At 40.6% G+C, this 17008-nt stretch overlaps 1 pseudogene; it reads right to left on the bottom strand.

The window, feature by feature from the left end:
* Positions 1 to 324, bottom strand: part of LOC101562747 — an 18720-nt pseudogene extending 18396 nt beyond the window's left edge.
* Between the last annotated feature and the right edge of the window lie 16684 nt (positions 325 to 17008).

Below are 17008 nucleotides of genomic sequence, written 5' to 3'. Positions count from 1 at the left end.
CAGAGGTGCTCAGTCCTTGGCAGCTGCCTTCCTCATGGCGGCCAGCATGTTGCTCAGCTCCTCACACTTCCTCTTGGTGCGGATGTGTGTCCCCACCCTTTCCTTGATGCACTTGATGGTGTGCTTGTCCTTGGAGACCTTGAGCAGCTCCATGGCACGCTGCTCATAGAGGGTGAAGCCGCACACCTCCCGGATCATGTCCCACAGGAACTTGGTGTTTTTGGTGAGACATCTGTGACAGTGGCTGTGCCTTGGTTTGCTCACATTCTTAGTCACCTTGTGGCTCTTATTGATGCCCATGGCCATAGGATAGTGGAGGGCCATGGCTACTCTTCTTTGATAGTTGCTGTGGTGGAAGGAAGAGTGGAAATTCTGATGAGAAAGAATCCATGTTGTGAATTTTCCTGTATAAAATATGAACTCTATTAAACGAAATATATTACAATGAGGCATCAATTAGCTGGAACCTAACTTAGCAAAGCTTTTAATTATAATTATTATTACTACTACTACCTGACTTAAATCAGTGATGTAATAAAATAAATCATGCTCTAGATGTTGTCATAGCTGTAGGTTTTTACATTTTTCTAACCTCTGACATTTGTCTAGAACCACAGACTTGGCTTAATAATTGGATTGTAGAACTAGTAAGATTTATAGGTCATCTAGCACAATGATTTTCAACATTGGCTGCACATTCTTAATCATCTGGATTAAGAATCCTGATGTCCAGGACACAACTCATATTGGTGAAAGTAGAATCTCTGGTGAAGGGACCCAAATGTAGAGAGTATAAATAATTGAATATAGAAATTACAAATGTCCAAATGATTGTATTTGTACAGTCAAGTGTCAAAGCCAGGGGTCTTTACTTCTTTACCGAAGAGAAAAAGTGACTGACCTGGATTGCCAACTGGGAACAGAATGAGGACTGTAATCGAGGACTTTTCTGACCCAGTCTGGTCCCTTCCTGTTATGATGCTTAGGCTCCCAGGTGTCACCTCATGCTGAAGACTAAGCCAGCACTGTCTAATGCCGATGTCCTGCTGAACCATTTAGACATCTTATTATTGTGACTTGTGTCTAATAGGACTTGGGTGTGGCTGAGAATTTGCATTTCCAATGTATTCTCAGATGCTGCTGCTGCTGCTGCTGGTCCAAGTAGTACACTTTAAGAATTTTGTTCTAAGCTCTCTCTGGACTTTGTCTGTACTCACAGCATGCCATGCAGCACTCAGGTGGAAGATTTGGGTGCTGCACACTATCAGTCAAGGATGCTATGGTTGCGTGTCAAGATATAGCCATGCTTGTCCCAAAGCTATTTTGTTCACTTACAAGCTAAGAATCATCATAGGTGAACTGTCCTGTGTATCAAGGGATCCTTGATATAAAGCATAATTTGCTGAATGGTAACATTCAGCTTCTTCATTCCTGAATAGGATGTTTCTGTAAGCTTATCCCCTAGAGAGTAAGAGATGTGCTTCATAATGGGCAACACCAAGGAGGTTAGAGTTCACTGACAAGACCATTCTTTATGCAGGATGCATGTCTGAGCTCTGTTATCAGCCTCTACATGTGGTCAGAGATGGAAAAACTTGTTGGCAGTAGACTAAAACCCAGGCACCCTAGGAAATCCAGGCCTAATCCACTCCCATAAAACAAAGTGGAAGATAAGTGAAAACGGTTGAAATGTAAAAGCAAATGGCTGAGTTTCTCTACACTGGGCTGTAAAAAGGGACATTCATGACACAGTTTTTATGGGTTTGGGGAAACCTGACAAGGTGTTGCTGTAAATGCCAGGAAATATGCAGAACAGTGATTTTTGTTATGGGAACACATCTCATGATGACTGAGGCCAGGATGGGAAAGATAGTGGTGTGTGTGTGTGTGTGTGTGTGTGTGTGTGTGTGTGTGTATGTAGGAGGTGCACTGGTTCTGCTCAATCTAACTTGGTGGATGGGAAAGGCTGCTAAGGGAAGTCCTTGTAAGAAATTCATCAGGGACAAGTGACCATTGGTCACAGAGGAGCTCTGTAAGAGGGTTGGGACTAGGGCCTGGAGAATATTGGGTCTATAATGTTTTCTCTAAAGAGCTTCCCCAAACAAGATTGGGTCCAATGAGATTCTGATTGAAGCAAGTGTAAGCTTAGGTGGTCATTCCTGTTGCAGGATGTCCCATCACTTTGTGGGGTCACAATCTTTTGTGTTGGGCACTTTAGAGCAAACATGCTGCCTTCTCTGTATAGGTATTGGGCTGTGATGACGATCTTTCACCAGCCGGCCAATTACTCCTGAACCTTTAAGGTTTTCCCTTGTTCCTGGTCTGACACATAGAATACTTCTGATAAAAAAATTCTTACTATACAAAAAGTAGCTAACTGGACCTTTGGAAGCCATTCTCTCTGGAAAAGAAAAGAATACACTACAGACTACTTAGAAATCACTTTTAAAATCTAAAGCGTTCTTTCTAATTGTAGTCCTGCAGCAGTCTTGCACAGAGACATTGTTTGGGAGAAGAGGTGGTCTCTTGTCTCCAACTCTGAGGAACATGAGCTCTGTTTCCACATGGGTGAATCAGCCAGGAGGCTTTTCAATTGTAGTTTAAGCCAAGTGAACCCTTTGGATTTTCCTGGAGCTTGTCAGAATTCTGTGTCTGGGTAGCTGCATTGTGATGGAGAAAGACAAGAGGGGGTGTGGGAAGAGGAATCAGAATGAGAAACATGCAAAGGGAAAACAGATGTCTGGAAGTCATAAGTGGAGCTCTCGTTTGCAATGTTCAGGAGAGACAGCTTTGGACATGAGCAGTAAACATAAACAAGAGAAAACCCACAGCCCTTGTGCCATAGTATGGGGTGTTCCCTCCTGATTCCCCATCATGTTCTTTCTCCTCCCCAGAACTTGATGACGTAGTTGGCACTGTGCAGCATACCCAGTGCCAGTCTGCTTTTCTCAGTTTCTACTGTTGAAATGTACAGCTCTGGTGTCCTGTCCCTTTAGTGCCTGCCCCCTACGAGTCAAAGAAGCCACTGGTATCTATGGATTAGCCAGGGCTTCTCAATATGTGGTCCCTGGACAAATAGTACCACCCGGGAAGGTCTAGAAATGAAGTCTCAGGCCCCATGCCAGATTTGCTGAGGCAGAAATTGGCAGTGGGGCTGAGCCCTTGTGACTTAGTAAGTGTTCAGATGATTGAGGAGATTGTCTATGGACAGAATTGAAATTTTTCTGCAGGGAACTTGGGACACTGCAATAGGCAATGCAGGAGGCAGAATTTAGAAGAGCAGCTGCCTCCCCCCATGACTGCTTATTTTGTGCATGTTAAACCCACCCCATGGCCAGTGTTAGTGGAGATCATCTTGGCTGTGCAGTGAAGTCACTGCTCGCAATGGGGAGAAAGGACAAAAGGTCTTCTAAAAAGCAGGTTCCCCTATTGTCAAAGGTCTCTTTTTGTCACTCTTCCTTATTCTCCAGTATTGTTTGCATGTGTCATCTCACAAGGCTGTCTGCTTTGAATTGTTCTCTTTTACACTCACATGTGCCAACTGTGCAGATGTATGCACTGCATATATGCACATACAGTGTTTGAAACACACACACACATACATGAACTTTCATATATATTATCTTCTGCACACTTTTATACGTACACTGTTATACACACACCCTTCACACACCCAAATACAAAGTATCAAAGGCACACACAGGATATCTTTCATGCTTTTACTTTCTTCTCCCCTGGGAAAGAGGCAGACAGCAGCATCTCTTTGATCCAAACTGTTAAATATTGCTCACAGAGCTGCTTTCCACATGTTTTGGTTGTAGAATTTTCAATTGCACATTAAATAGTTCATGGGTCTATTTAAATTAACTCCTCCTTGCCTTCTGTGCTTGAGTCAGTCATACTGTGTTAGTGATTTCTTCTGCAGGCCAGCATGATGATGGGTGATTTAACATGGCATATTTATTAGAGCCTTTGGCTTGGATGCCTTTTGCCCACAGTGATCCCTCTTTGCTTGAAACTTGGGGCTGATTTTGGCTTTTTGTTGCAAGGGCTACATTTCTTTTAGGTGGGCCTTCTTATGAGTATAATGAGTTATACTCATAAGAGTATATAATGTTATAACCATTTCAATCCCCTGACAGAAGAAAAACAAATTTTAATCCTGTCCTTTCTAGAAATATGTATTATAGTAACCATGGTCCAGCCATTAAAAGATAAGAAGACTCTTTTACTCTTGTGTTTGGCTCCCAAGATGATGCTGAGGAAAAGAGAAAAACCACAATAGGTTTGATTTTGGATGATATTGGGGAAAGATTTAGTTATTAAGAACTTTAGCTGGCCTTCCTTTGTGTTACAATCCCCTTTTGTAACTTGTACTAATTTTTCAATAAGGAACTTTTCGAATACCTTCTAAGCCTGGTGTAGAGACCTTTGGGAAGTGAAGGGACAGAGTGAAAAGGAGCGGAGGAGGGCCTTCTCCTTCTCCTTTGATGAGTTCAGTGAGAAGGGGAATCTTAAATTATACATGGCCTAACAGCCCAAAAAAGGCATTTGGTCCCCTCCAGTAGTGGTCCATTGGTTCTCCAGGGGAGCTGGAGAAAGATCAGTGACGAGGAAGAGAATATCTGGACAGAGTAGTCAAGAGAGGCATTCAGTGTGTGACATTATAGGTACCTGGGTATGTACGAGGACAATTGCATGGGAATCCAGGCAGAGTCAGAGTGAGCTCTTCATATTTTTTTTTTTTTTTTGATGGAACTAGGGATTGAACTCAGCCCTTGCGCTTGCCAGACAAGTGCTTATTCTACTGAGCCATCTCCCTGGCCCCAAGCTCTTCATAACATGGGACTGAAAAAGTGAAACAAAGCTCTAAAGATGTCTCTGGGGAACACGAGTTTGTAAGCTTGGCTCTATGCTCTGCCATTTGAGGCTTGGCTCCACTGCCATCTGCTCCTCTGGATGATCTCTGCTGGCCTGCTTTCCCCAGTGTCCACTCTGAAGAGCTTTACTCACCTCTCTAAATCCATATTTCACCTTCACCTATCCTGCTCTGTCCCTGCGAGGCTGAATCATGTGAAACAAAGATCACTGGAAGCTAAGACATGGAAACCAACTGCATTAACTTGCCAGACAAATAAATACACACCAAGACTAAATCCAATAAGTTGTTATCAGAGAAGGAACAGAAATCAATAAACAAACAAAAAAGGAAAAAAGAAACACCACCTAGGAAGAGTGTTTTGAGGTGATTGTGCTAATTAAGGATAAAAAATGAATAGTCTTGCCAAATCTGAGCCCAACTGGTTAAAACAAGTCCTACTAATTGATGAAGAAAGAACCTATAACAAAAGTCTGGTGGTGGCCTTGGCCACTTGAGATGCATAGAGTTCCCCAACCGTTATCCATCCCAGCTCACCAGTGCCAGTGGCAGTGCGACACATGCTGTTTCCATATCTTCTTGCACAAGTACTTCAGTAAGGACACTTGCACTCCGTTCTTGAATGGGTTGTCTACCAGCACAGGTTTGGTTTGACTGATAGAGGCAGCGTAGAAGACAAGGGCACAGACAGAAGGGGGGGAGGTTGAGAACATTTCCCCCCAGATCTCTTCCTGTTGGGTTGCCGTGGGCCAGCTGCGCCCTTTGGCCCAAATCAGCCTTCTCCACTCAGCTTCCCTCTCAGCGTTGTGATGAGGCCCTCTTCCTGGTCCCGTGGGCACGTGGGTAGTAACAGTTCCTGCTGTTACAAACTCTCAGGTATCACATCATCCTTTAGTGATTTCCCAAAACCCTGTGCCAGCTTTCAAGACCATCTTTTCTATCCATCCTTCTTCAAGTTCCTCAATCTGTCTGGGCAGTCCTTTTCCTGTCAAGATCTTGACAGATAAACACATATTGGCTATTTTTTTTTCCTGCCTTCTCTTTAATCCTTTTGGTGCCGTCCCGGCTTCAGCTGACACACAGTCCATTATGTGTCTATTCTCTGTGTTGCAACTTTTCAGCCTGAGCTTCCTGTCACCATCTCTTCACATTTCTATTAAAACTTTTGAGCAAGCAGCAGATGAGCTGTTCTATGTGAGCCACACCATTTATGCCTGGAAAACTTATAAATTGGCTCATTTGTTTAGGTACTCAGGGTCCATGTTCTACAGCAAGGGGTTGGGGGAAATAGCATGTAGTATAAAGTGTTTGTGGCAGGACCGGTCCCCTTAAATGGAGAAGTGACCAGAGCAGATGCTGTAATTGACATACAACTTAAAAAAATTGTGCTAAAATATGCAAAATATAAAATTTACTAATTTTTCCACAGATCTCCAGATGTATTAAGACGTAATTGACTAAACTGCATATTCCTGAGGTATGCAATGTGCTGTTTTGATAGATTCACACAACTTGAATTGATTAAAGGAAGAATCAAGCTGATTAACATATCCGTCACCTCATATACTATTTATTTGCTAGTGGTGAGAATATAATCTACTTTCTTAGCAATTTGCAAGTTGTCTTAGTTACTTTCTCTTCACTGGGCCAAAATACCAGAGACAAGCTAAAAAGGAGGAGTTGATTTTGATTCACAGTTTCAGTCCATGGTCTGCAGGCTCCAGGGCAGAAACAGGGTGGTCGAGGACATGGTAGACTAAGGGGTGCTCAGCGTGCAGGAGCCAGGAAGCAGAGAGTGCCGAGAGGAGCCAGGGTCAAGTGCACACCCTTCGGACAGCACGTTCGAATGAATCCGCTGGTGAGTCTAACACCTCCAGGAGCCGATCACCTTCCAAGCCATGAAACTTTGGGGGTCATTTTAGATCTAAACCAAAAAACAAGTATATATTATATTATCATGTATAATATACTGAACTCACAATGTTGCTCAGGAGATCTCCAGAATTCATTTATCCTGTCTAACTGAAACTTTGTAACCTTTGCTCGACATCTCCTTAGGTGTGTCCCTCATAATGACTGCCCTTCTACTCTCTGCTTCTATGAATTCAGCTTTTGTAAGTTCTCTATATAGGTGAGATTATGAAGTGTTTGTCCTTGCCTAGCTGACTTCATTTAGCATAATCCTAAGTGGATAAACCTGTAGGACTTTCTTCCTTTTAAAGACCAAGTGGTATGTATTCCACTGGATATATGCACACCACATTGTCTTTACCCATTCGTCTGTCAGTAGACACTTAACCATCTTGGCTATTATGAATGGTGCTGCAGTGAACACGGGGTTACAGATGTCTCTTTGACATACAAACTTCCTTTTCTTTCAACATATACCTAGAAGGGGGATTGGTGGATCATATTGTGGTTTGATTTTTTTGTACTGGGAGTAATTTCCATACTGTTTTCCACAAAAGCTGTATCAATCCCCACTAAAAGTATATGGCATTTCCTTTTTCTCTGCATTACTGACAAAATTTGTGATCTTTTAACTTTGAGGATGTTTCTGTTATTTTTTTTTATTTTTATTTTTTTAATTTTTTTTTCTTTTCAAAATTTTATTGATAAACATATAGCAATGAGACAGTTTCAAATCAAATTGAAAGTACAGTTTCAACAAATAATACACTGCATACATTCTTCTCAGTGGTTGATTGCTGTACAAGATGCAGACTTGTGATCCTACTTACAAACACCATTAGAAAAAATCATTCTATTCATTAAGAGAATGCAACTATATATCTATCCCAACCACTTTGAATACACAGATACAAAATGGACATTCATAGTTATACCCCAATTTTTTTTAAGTTCTGTTGTTGAATATTATAGGTGTGTAAACTCAGCAAAATATTCTAAAAGAGTACAGAGGCCCATAATATCATTGGGTTGGATGTTTCTGTTAGTGTGTGTGATATCTAATGATTTTCATTTCTCTAATGGTGAATGATGCTGAGCTTTATTCTTATGCTTGTTGGCTATTTCTATGTGTTCTGTTGAGAAATATCTTTTCATACTTCCCATTTTAAAATTGTGTTATTTGCTTTTCTGTTACTGAGTTATAATCCTTCTATATTGTGGGTACTAATGCCCTATTAGTTGTGTGATTAAAAGTTTTTTTATATTATAAAAGTCATCTCTTCACTTTGCTAATTCTATCATGTGCTGTGCAGAAGCTTTTTAGTATTGTGTAACTCCATTTGTCTGTTTTTGTTTTTGCTTTTAATGCTTTTGGGACCACAGACAAAAAAATCATTGCCCAGACCAATCTCAGAAGCATTCCGTTTACAGTTTCGGGTCCTACATTTAAAGATTTCATCCATTTTGTGTTGATTTAGTAACTAGAGTGAGCCTGGGTCCAACTTCCTTCTGCATATGGGCGTAGAGTGCTCCCCTCATCTGTTATCCATGAGATGATCCTTCTCTTATTGTGTGTTCTTGGAAACTTTGTCAAGGGTCAGTGGAGTAGAAGTGTGTAGTTTTATTTCTGGGTTCTCTATTTTGTTGTATTGCTTTATATGGCTGTTTTCATGCCTGTACCATGCTATTTTGAATATCATTCATTTGTAATATAATTTTAAGTCAGGAAGCATGGTGCCTCTGGTTTTGTTCTTTTTACTCAATATTGCTTTGACTACTCAGGTCCATATGAATATTTGAATTTTCATATGAGTTTTAGGATTTTTAGAATTATAACCATGTTAAGTGTATAGTGATCTTAAATATATTTATGATAATGAACACCCATTACCACCATCCATTTCTGAACTTTTTCTCTCATCCCAAACAGAAACTTGGTACCCTTTATTAATTCAGTGTTTGCCTCTTCTAGATCTTGCGTGTAGCTGGACTCATATAGTGTCCACCTTATGTAACTTAACACAACTTCCTCAAGGCTCCTCTGTATTATAACATATTGGAATCTCATTTTTTTTAGGCTGAAAAATATTCCATTGTATGTGTTTGCTGCATTTTGTTTATCTGTGCATGTATTGATAGATGTTTGGGCTGCTGCTTCCACCTTTTGGCTAATGTGAATGGTACTACTATAAGGACTGGTGTATAAGACATGCAACTTTTAATCTGCCTGGTCTCCCTGAAGTACTTACAAGGCTCTCTGAGGGACAGAATCATGTCTTAATTGTTCTTATATCCTCCAAATTGCCTCACCTAGTTTTTTTCCCTTGAGAGTTCAAGGAGTTTGGGTGAAGGAGGGAGGCTTTCAGAGGCCCTTCCCTCCCCCAAGGATCAGCAGGCCATCTAGTTCAGTTACAAAGGAGGAGGAATGGCTTTGGAAACTGCCTATTCACATTACCTTTTCAATTTCTGAAATACCTCAATCATCTTTCTCAGGGTTGGATCCAATTTCTTCCCTCTCTGAAGCAATTCTTTTTTCACTCAGTCCTGCATCAGTGAGCAGGTAAGCTGACAGGGCCAGAGCAGGCTGGAGAGTTTCTCTTTCATATTGTGTCCAGGTTCCTTTGTTCCAGACATGTGTGTGGGGATAGGGGTCATGATTGGGCTGTATCAGTCTTGAGCCCCTACCAAAGAATTTCTTTAGAGAAAGCAGTAAAGTAGTTGACATTAACTTAATGCCTACTTGGACTGAGATATTTTCCTAGCAGTCTTCTTAAATTTGCACCAAATTATCATGGATTATTTTCTCACCTTTGTAAATGTGCTTCTGATGAACTAAATACCTCACTAAAAATCTTTTGGCGTGGCTAGGACTTGACACTATTCCAGTAGAATATTACTGCTATTTCTTCTCAGCCATATTTGCAAACACCTAAAGTGTGAGTGGCAACATTCCACTGGGGCTGACCCTCCACCCCCAATTCCAAGGGGACTTAGTGGGTCAACAACTGTCTGTCCTTCACTCAGTCTCTCTGGATAGTTTGGCATAACTTGAGAGAGGAACCTAGCACAATCATTTCCCCCCTTCATACACTACATTGCTCAACATGTAGTAGGTCCTCAGTAAATTCACAATAAATAGAGTTATAGCTGGAATGATTACGAGTAGTTTTGATTAGGTAATTTCTTTTTGAGTGTTGGCTGGGTGGCAGAGAAATGGATATGAGACAATTTATCATGCCTATCATCCCAACATTGTTTTTTCCTTTTCCTTTCTTTGCTTGGACCTTATATGAGTAGATATTTGATGGTCCCCATAAGTTAGAATCCAATCAAAGTCCTGCAAAACTCAGCCCTTTGATATCCTCTCTCAGCAAACTATAATTTTGAGAATTGCTTTCTTGATTGGCTATTGTGGAAAGGTAAGAAGAAGCTGGTGCTCAGGTAGGGTGGCAGAAATGTTTCTGGAATTCCAATGGCGATGTGCTCTGAGCGCCTTGTACTTATTCATGAGAACTCTTTCACACAGAATCACACTTTCCATGCGAATGAAAATATTTATGTGATGGTATTCATACAATTTGAAAAAAAAATTGCAGTCTGCATTATTGCATCCCTTTCCTCTGTGCCCGGCATCTCAGAGTATTTTCTTTCCTCTCCCAATATTAATAAAAAAGAAATCAAACTTTTGCAGGCTTCACTTAGTTCCTGACTTTCAATCAGATAAATTTGTGACCCAAATATTTCCTTGTCCTCTTTCAGTATTCATGAAAGATCGTTTGTAGCCGGGCCCGTGGATTTTAGCATTTGTCTAGTTCAGGAAAGACGGATTTTTTCCTTGGGAGTTACATGTAACTTATAACCTACATATTTCTTGTCCCTCCCCTACATTCCCCATCCTTTTTTCTGTCTTTGAATTTAGAGGACATCATTTTTTTCCCCCTGCTGGTTTGTTGTTAGTACAAAGCTAAGGAGTTTGGGCTTAAAATATTGATCCAGCTTCTCCCATAGAGACTTTGGTCTCTGAGTTGTGCAGTTTGATATGGCTGATTGAAAGTGGTCTGGGTTGAATTTGCTTAATAGGATGTTACACTCCCTTCCTTAGTCAATTTTTATCCACTTTATCAAGTTACTTATTGATTACAGCCCTTGTCACATGCACATTAGTTTGCTGGGAAAGTTAAAGAGATGTTTTGGTTTTTTGCTTCGCGTAGGCTAGGAATGTCATGGAGTCCAGTTCACCAGGGACCCCGGATCCACAGTACTTAAAACTGACTCCACTCTCTCCTACACACTTGGCTCAGAATTGTGAGAATGACTTTGGTTGTTCTGAAGAAGATTATAGATAAGAAGCTTGGGCTTCCCCCCACATTTATTTTATTTTCTGGCAATGTATAGAGGCAATCTCATTCTTGAATAAAGGAAACAAAAAGAAAGTGGTGGGGTAGGTATTTTGGCCTGCAGAGAACAAAACAGAACCAAAGAAGTTCAGCTAACTGGTCAGGTCTTGAAGAAGATAGGGCTGGGCATTTTCATGCCTCTGAAGAAAGGAATTGGGAGAAAGAGAATAAGGTTTTGCTTCTGTGCCATGGGCCTGGCCAGTTGTGCAGACACCTTTGCTCTCTTTAATTTGCAACCAGGTATGGGAAAGTCGGTTATGAAAAGAATGGACTCTCGGGCTGGTGAGATGGCTCAGTGGTCTAAAGCACCTATTTAGAACAAGCTTAGCAAAGCACAGGACTGTGGTTCAATCCCTCAGCACCACATGCCGGCCGGCCCCGCCCCCTGGTGGGCTGAGCTGGCCACACACACACACACACACACACACACACACACACACACAAATAAATACATTTAAATAAAAAGAAAAGAATGGACTCTAACTGAGCTTGATTCTGAGGACACAGAACCCCTAAGAAAGTCCTGTATTCCTTCCCACCCCCAATTACTGGAGTCATTGTTGCCAGGGGAAAAAGAACCCCTAGGAGCACACTCAAAATGGAAACATTTATTTTTCTATTGAGTTCTAGGTTTGTGTGTGCTAACTGTCATCTCCAAGGCCAAGTCCACATAGAATTGTGACACTGAAAACATGTAATTTCACACATTCATTTGGAGCTGAAAAAGCTTGGCTTACATGTAATTGGCTCTTTCTTTTATTGAAGCAATAACAACTTAGGGAAGGCAGGCTTTGTGCCTCGGATCAGTAGTAGACATTAACCTTGTGGGCTTTCCAGTCTCTTTCCTGCTTTGGGAAAACCCAAGTCAGTAGGCAGGCTTCAAGGTAGCCAATGCTGATCCCTGTCCCTGTCATTGTTGCCTGGTATAGTCACTTCCTACGTCTTGTCAGGGTTGTTCTGTGTGGCCAGCAGCAGACAGCAGAAGGGCTGTGTGTGATTAGGAGGCTGAGTCGCAGATGTACTGTGCATCTTGCTTTACTCACCTTGATCTTCTACTTGGGGGGAAGCCAGCTGCCCAGTAAGAGCACACTCAGGCAGCTGGATAGAGAGGCCTATGTGGTGAGGAACCAGAGGAACTGAGGGTGGGGAGTTTACAGTCAGCTTCTTTACTTCTCCTATTTCCCTTGATCCAGTTTCTTATACTCAGTGTTGGGACAATCAGTATTTTTGAAACTCCCTAAGTTAAAGTGCTAAAGAGGGTAAGTGAGCAGGTAAGTGGAAGAGCATATAGTAGGTTTTGGTCTTGGCTAATTTTCAGACTCTGGTTATCAAATCACTTAGTAGCTGTTGGTGTTACACACTTGCGTTAGATTGGGACAGTGGCAGACATTGCCTCTGGTCCTGGTTTATCACTGGCTGGCTGTGTGATCTTTGAGAGGTGATTTCCTCCTGCTGGGTGCAGTGTCTTAATATGTGGAATGAGTTAGCTGGCATAGAGGGTCTCCAGCATTCCCCAGAGGCCATTGTTTTTGGTGTGTCCCTGCTGGCCTGACTTACTGAAGGAGTCCAGGGGCAATGAAGAGAGCCCTTCATTTTTTAAAAAAGTAATTTTATTGAGAAACAAGTAGCAGTGAAACAGTTTCAAAACCAATTAGTAGAGACAGTTTCAATAATTAATACATTGCATATTGTTGTCTTCTTAGTGGTTATTCATAGTACAAGAGAGGCAGACATGATATCCTGTCCACAAATACTATTAGTACAAATCTTTCTTCTCATTGAATTAAGAGCAAGTAACTGTATATCTATCCTAACTATTTTGAATATACAGATACAAAATGGTCCTTCATTTGTATCCCCTTTTATTGTTTAGTTTTGTCAGAGATGAGTATTCCATTGTCATTTAATATTGTAGGTACATGAATTCAGCAAAATATTCCAATATAGTCCAGTAGTCCATAATAGTAGTGGGTTTTCCATAGGACTGGCAATGTCAGAAGTTTTTTTTTTTTTTTTAATTTATTTATTTATTTATTTATTTGAGAGAGAGAGAGAGAGAGAGAGAGAGAGAGAGAGAGTGTGGTGTGTGTGTGTGTGGCCAGCTCAGCCCACCAGGGGGTGGGGCTGGCTGGCATGTGGTGCTGGGGGATCGAACCGCGGTCCCTGATGCTTTGCTAAGCCTGTTCCAAGTAGGTGCTTCAGACCACTGAGCCATCTCTCCAGCCCCTGTCAGAAGTTGTTGACTTGAGCCTTTTACAGCTCAGCATGTTAATATGGCTTTTCTTTTTATACCTCATTTTTATACTTTTCTGCTGGATCGTTAAGACCAAGATAAAGAAACTGTCCTACCAATTTGGTTTGAAACTGTCTCATTGCTATTTGTTTCTCAATAAAATTATGAAAAAAAAGACCAAGATAAAGTAAGACCTATATAATAAGAAATGTAACTTTGCTTCTGACAAGGTCAGGCAAATCCCCTCAGGATTTACCCTGAAACCCTGTACTGCACTTTGTAGATCCTTTGTGAGTGTCAGCCATGTGGATGAGTCACGACCATTGCTTGACCAATTTGCTCTCTGTGAAAGACTGTGAGAATATTTTCTCTGCATGTGACTCTCCTTAGGCACACTCTACATCATTGATCACTTTCCTCTGTGGCCCCATAATCTCCTTGATCAGAAAATTTGGGATACAACTGAGTTATATGATGTTATAGTACAGGTTCTCCTATGTCCTGAGTCCTCACTGACCTTGAAAGGCTAAGGCCAAAATGTTGGCTGTCCTTGCAGACCTTCTTTTTCTCTAATTTTTGGTCTGCAGACTTAAGTTGTTAACCCTTAGTATACCCTACAACATAGGCAGTTGAGCTTAGCTTCACTATCTGCCTGAATATCAAACACCTTAGACATAATATGGAACAGGTATTTTCTATCAAGTATTGATATGTTAAACTTTAAGTCCCTACAGAATATGAAGAAAAAAATTTAAAAAAATATTTGAAAAAAGGAATAAACAATTATATATTTTTACACAGAAATTTAGAAATCTAACCATATACAGCATCGCAGCAGAACAGTCCTATGACATTTTTTTTCTTGTCTTTTATTTTCATTTATTACCCTTTTTAAAAACAAACATTTACTTGAGAGACAGTATGACAGTAATTGGTATGATATGACAAGCAGTATGTATTTAGAAGACCAGAATGACAGGCATTCCAAGCATGACCCTAGTATTACACATTGCTATCTTCAGTGCAGTAGCTTAGTTCACAGGTATCAGCATATATAGTTAGTCAGGGTGAGAATCCTACCAATTAACTGCTAGTTTCAAAAACCTGCTGCAGATTCTTAGGATTATTGCCTTAACCATCTTGTGCATATAAATGTATAGAGCCCTTCATTTTTTAACCAAAGAAAACTAACACAGAGACTCATCCGTTCCAGGTAGAAGCCTGAAAAGTGCTTGGCAACCAGTGCACAAGAAAGTGACCTGAGTTCCACCCATAGAAGGCCACAAACATGGACTTTGGCTTAGTCATAAATAATATGAGGATACAAGCATAGTGTGGACTCCATCCATGTGAGGAAGGTAGCAGTGAAGTTTCTGTGGTATACCCTACTAGCTGGAGGTACCAGGCTGCAGGTCTGGCTTGTGGAGCCTGGATGGTAGCAGTGGATGCAGCTGCAGGAGCACCTGGCCCGTTGTAGAGTGCATACACTCAGTGCTAGGTAGCAGCAGTGTGGTGGGCCAGGCTCTTTTTGCTATTTTTGTGCAGTGTGCTTCCATCTATGATCTGAAAGGTCTCATATATACATAACAATGTTTTAGCAAGGGAAATAGCTAGAAGGACACACAAGAAATTGTTGATGTAGTGACCTCTGGGTAGTCTAGGAAGGGAAGATAAACTTTAAAAAGCATGCTCTTTGGCCATTTGCACATCTTCTTTGGAGAAATGTCTACTCAGATTATACACCCATTTTTAGAATGGCTTATGTATTTTCTTATTGTTTTTTTTCTACTTTCATTTCAGTTTTATTTTTATTTTTTTCCATAATTTTATTGATAAATAGCAATGAGACAGTTTCAAATCAAATTGGTAGGACAGTTTCAATAATTAACACATTGCATACATTCCTCCCAGTGGTTAATTACTGTACAAGATGTGGACATGACATCCCATCTACAAACACCATTAGAACAAATCACTCTATTCATTAAGAGAATTTAACTATATGTCTATACCAACCACAGATATGAAATGGACATTCATCTGTATACCCTTTTTTTTGTTAAGTTCCGTTATTTGAATATTATAGGTGTGTTAACTCAGCAAAATAATCTAAAAGAGTTCAGTAGTCCATAATAGTATTGTGTAGTCCATAATAGTATTGGGTTTTCTTATTGTTGAGGTTTTAAAGTTCCTTCTACATTCTAAATATTAACCTCTTGCTGGATGAAGAAAATACTTACTTTCATTTTGTGGGTTGTCTCTTTACTCAGTTGATTATAGATTTTTTTTTTTTTTAACCACGATAGTCCTAGAGCTTAAGTGTCATTTCTTAAATTTTAGCCTAGAGCTGTTTCTCCAGCCCTCTTAAAATTCTATAAGGTGCCCAGTATCTTTTGATGAACTTCCCCCTGTTTAATTCCACAGCGGCAGCAGTGCCTCCTGCTTGCAGTTAAGGCCTGCGACAGATACATACTCTAATGACCTTCATGAGTCCCATCTCCATGGCTTGCTGCTTTCTACACCTGATTCAACTTGAAATTACTGAGCATGCTGGTGTTTTTTTAGGACTTTTAATTTGCTCAGGTGGTTCATCATCCAGTTGGTTAGTCCTGGGCTGGGGAGATAGCTCAGTGGCACAGTGCCGCCTGGCAATCACAAAGTCCTAAGTTTGATTTTTGGTACACCTCTTCTCCTCAAAAAAAACCCACCTTTAAATTGGTTAGCTTCTCTCTGATCACAGACTCTAATTTAATAACTTTATTCGTAACACTTTATAGTCAAATCTCCATTCTGTATTCCAGGTCCATAACTGGTTCCATGTCTTCATCCCTGTATCTGTTCCCTTAAAACTTGGATGGGATTAATGAGGAAGTAGATTTGAAATTAATATAACTCAACCCAAAATTGGGTCTCTTGTGGTCTAACACTGGCAGAGAATTGCACTGTAAGGAGCACAGTCTGGCAAACAAAAGTAATTGCATTAAATTAAACTTTACTGGTATCTCTGGAAAGACAATCTAGGGAAGTAAATATATTTTTAATGTATAGTAAGACTTCTTAAGCTTTTCTCCATGTAAGATATTGTATCTTTCACTGCTCTCCTCCATTCTGATTCTAAACCTAGAATTTCCCCCATTACCTTGACCATAAGAATTCCTTAATTTTTCTCTCCCAGTTTTCTTTCTGTATTAATTACTTCTCTTTCTCTGTCTCTGTCTCTTTGTGTTTCTCTGTCTCTGTCTCTATTGTTCTCTCTCTCTCTCTCTCTCTCTCTCTCTCTCTCTCTCTCTCTCTCTCTGTTTTTTGAGACAGGTTCTCTCTATGTAGTTCAGATAGGCCTTGAGTTCACTTTGTAGCCCAGGCTGGTCTCAAACTTGAAACGACCCTCCTGCCTCAGCCTCCTGAGTGCTGGGATGATAGGCATATGCCACTGTGCCTGGCATGACTTTAATTTTCAACATTTTAAAAAGAATCCTCTAGTAATCAGAGTTACTGATGTAATAACGAGATAGCCTATGTCTCCAGTAATGATTCTCTTGTCACCATGGTAATTCACACAGAGCTGATGCTCAAAGCTCAAGGATATTG

Source organism: Octodon degus, unplaced genomic scaffold (assembly GCF_000260255.1).
Source record: "Octodon degus isolate 3935 unplaced genomic scaffold, OctDeg1.0 scaffold00096, whole genome shotgun sequence".
NCBI lineage: Eukaryota > Metazoa > Chordata > Mammalia > Rodentia > Octodontidae > Octodon > Octodon degus.
This window is presented reverse-complemented; position numbering and strand designations above follow the sequence as displayed.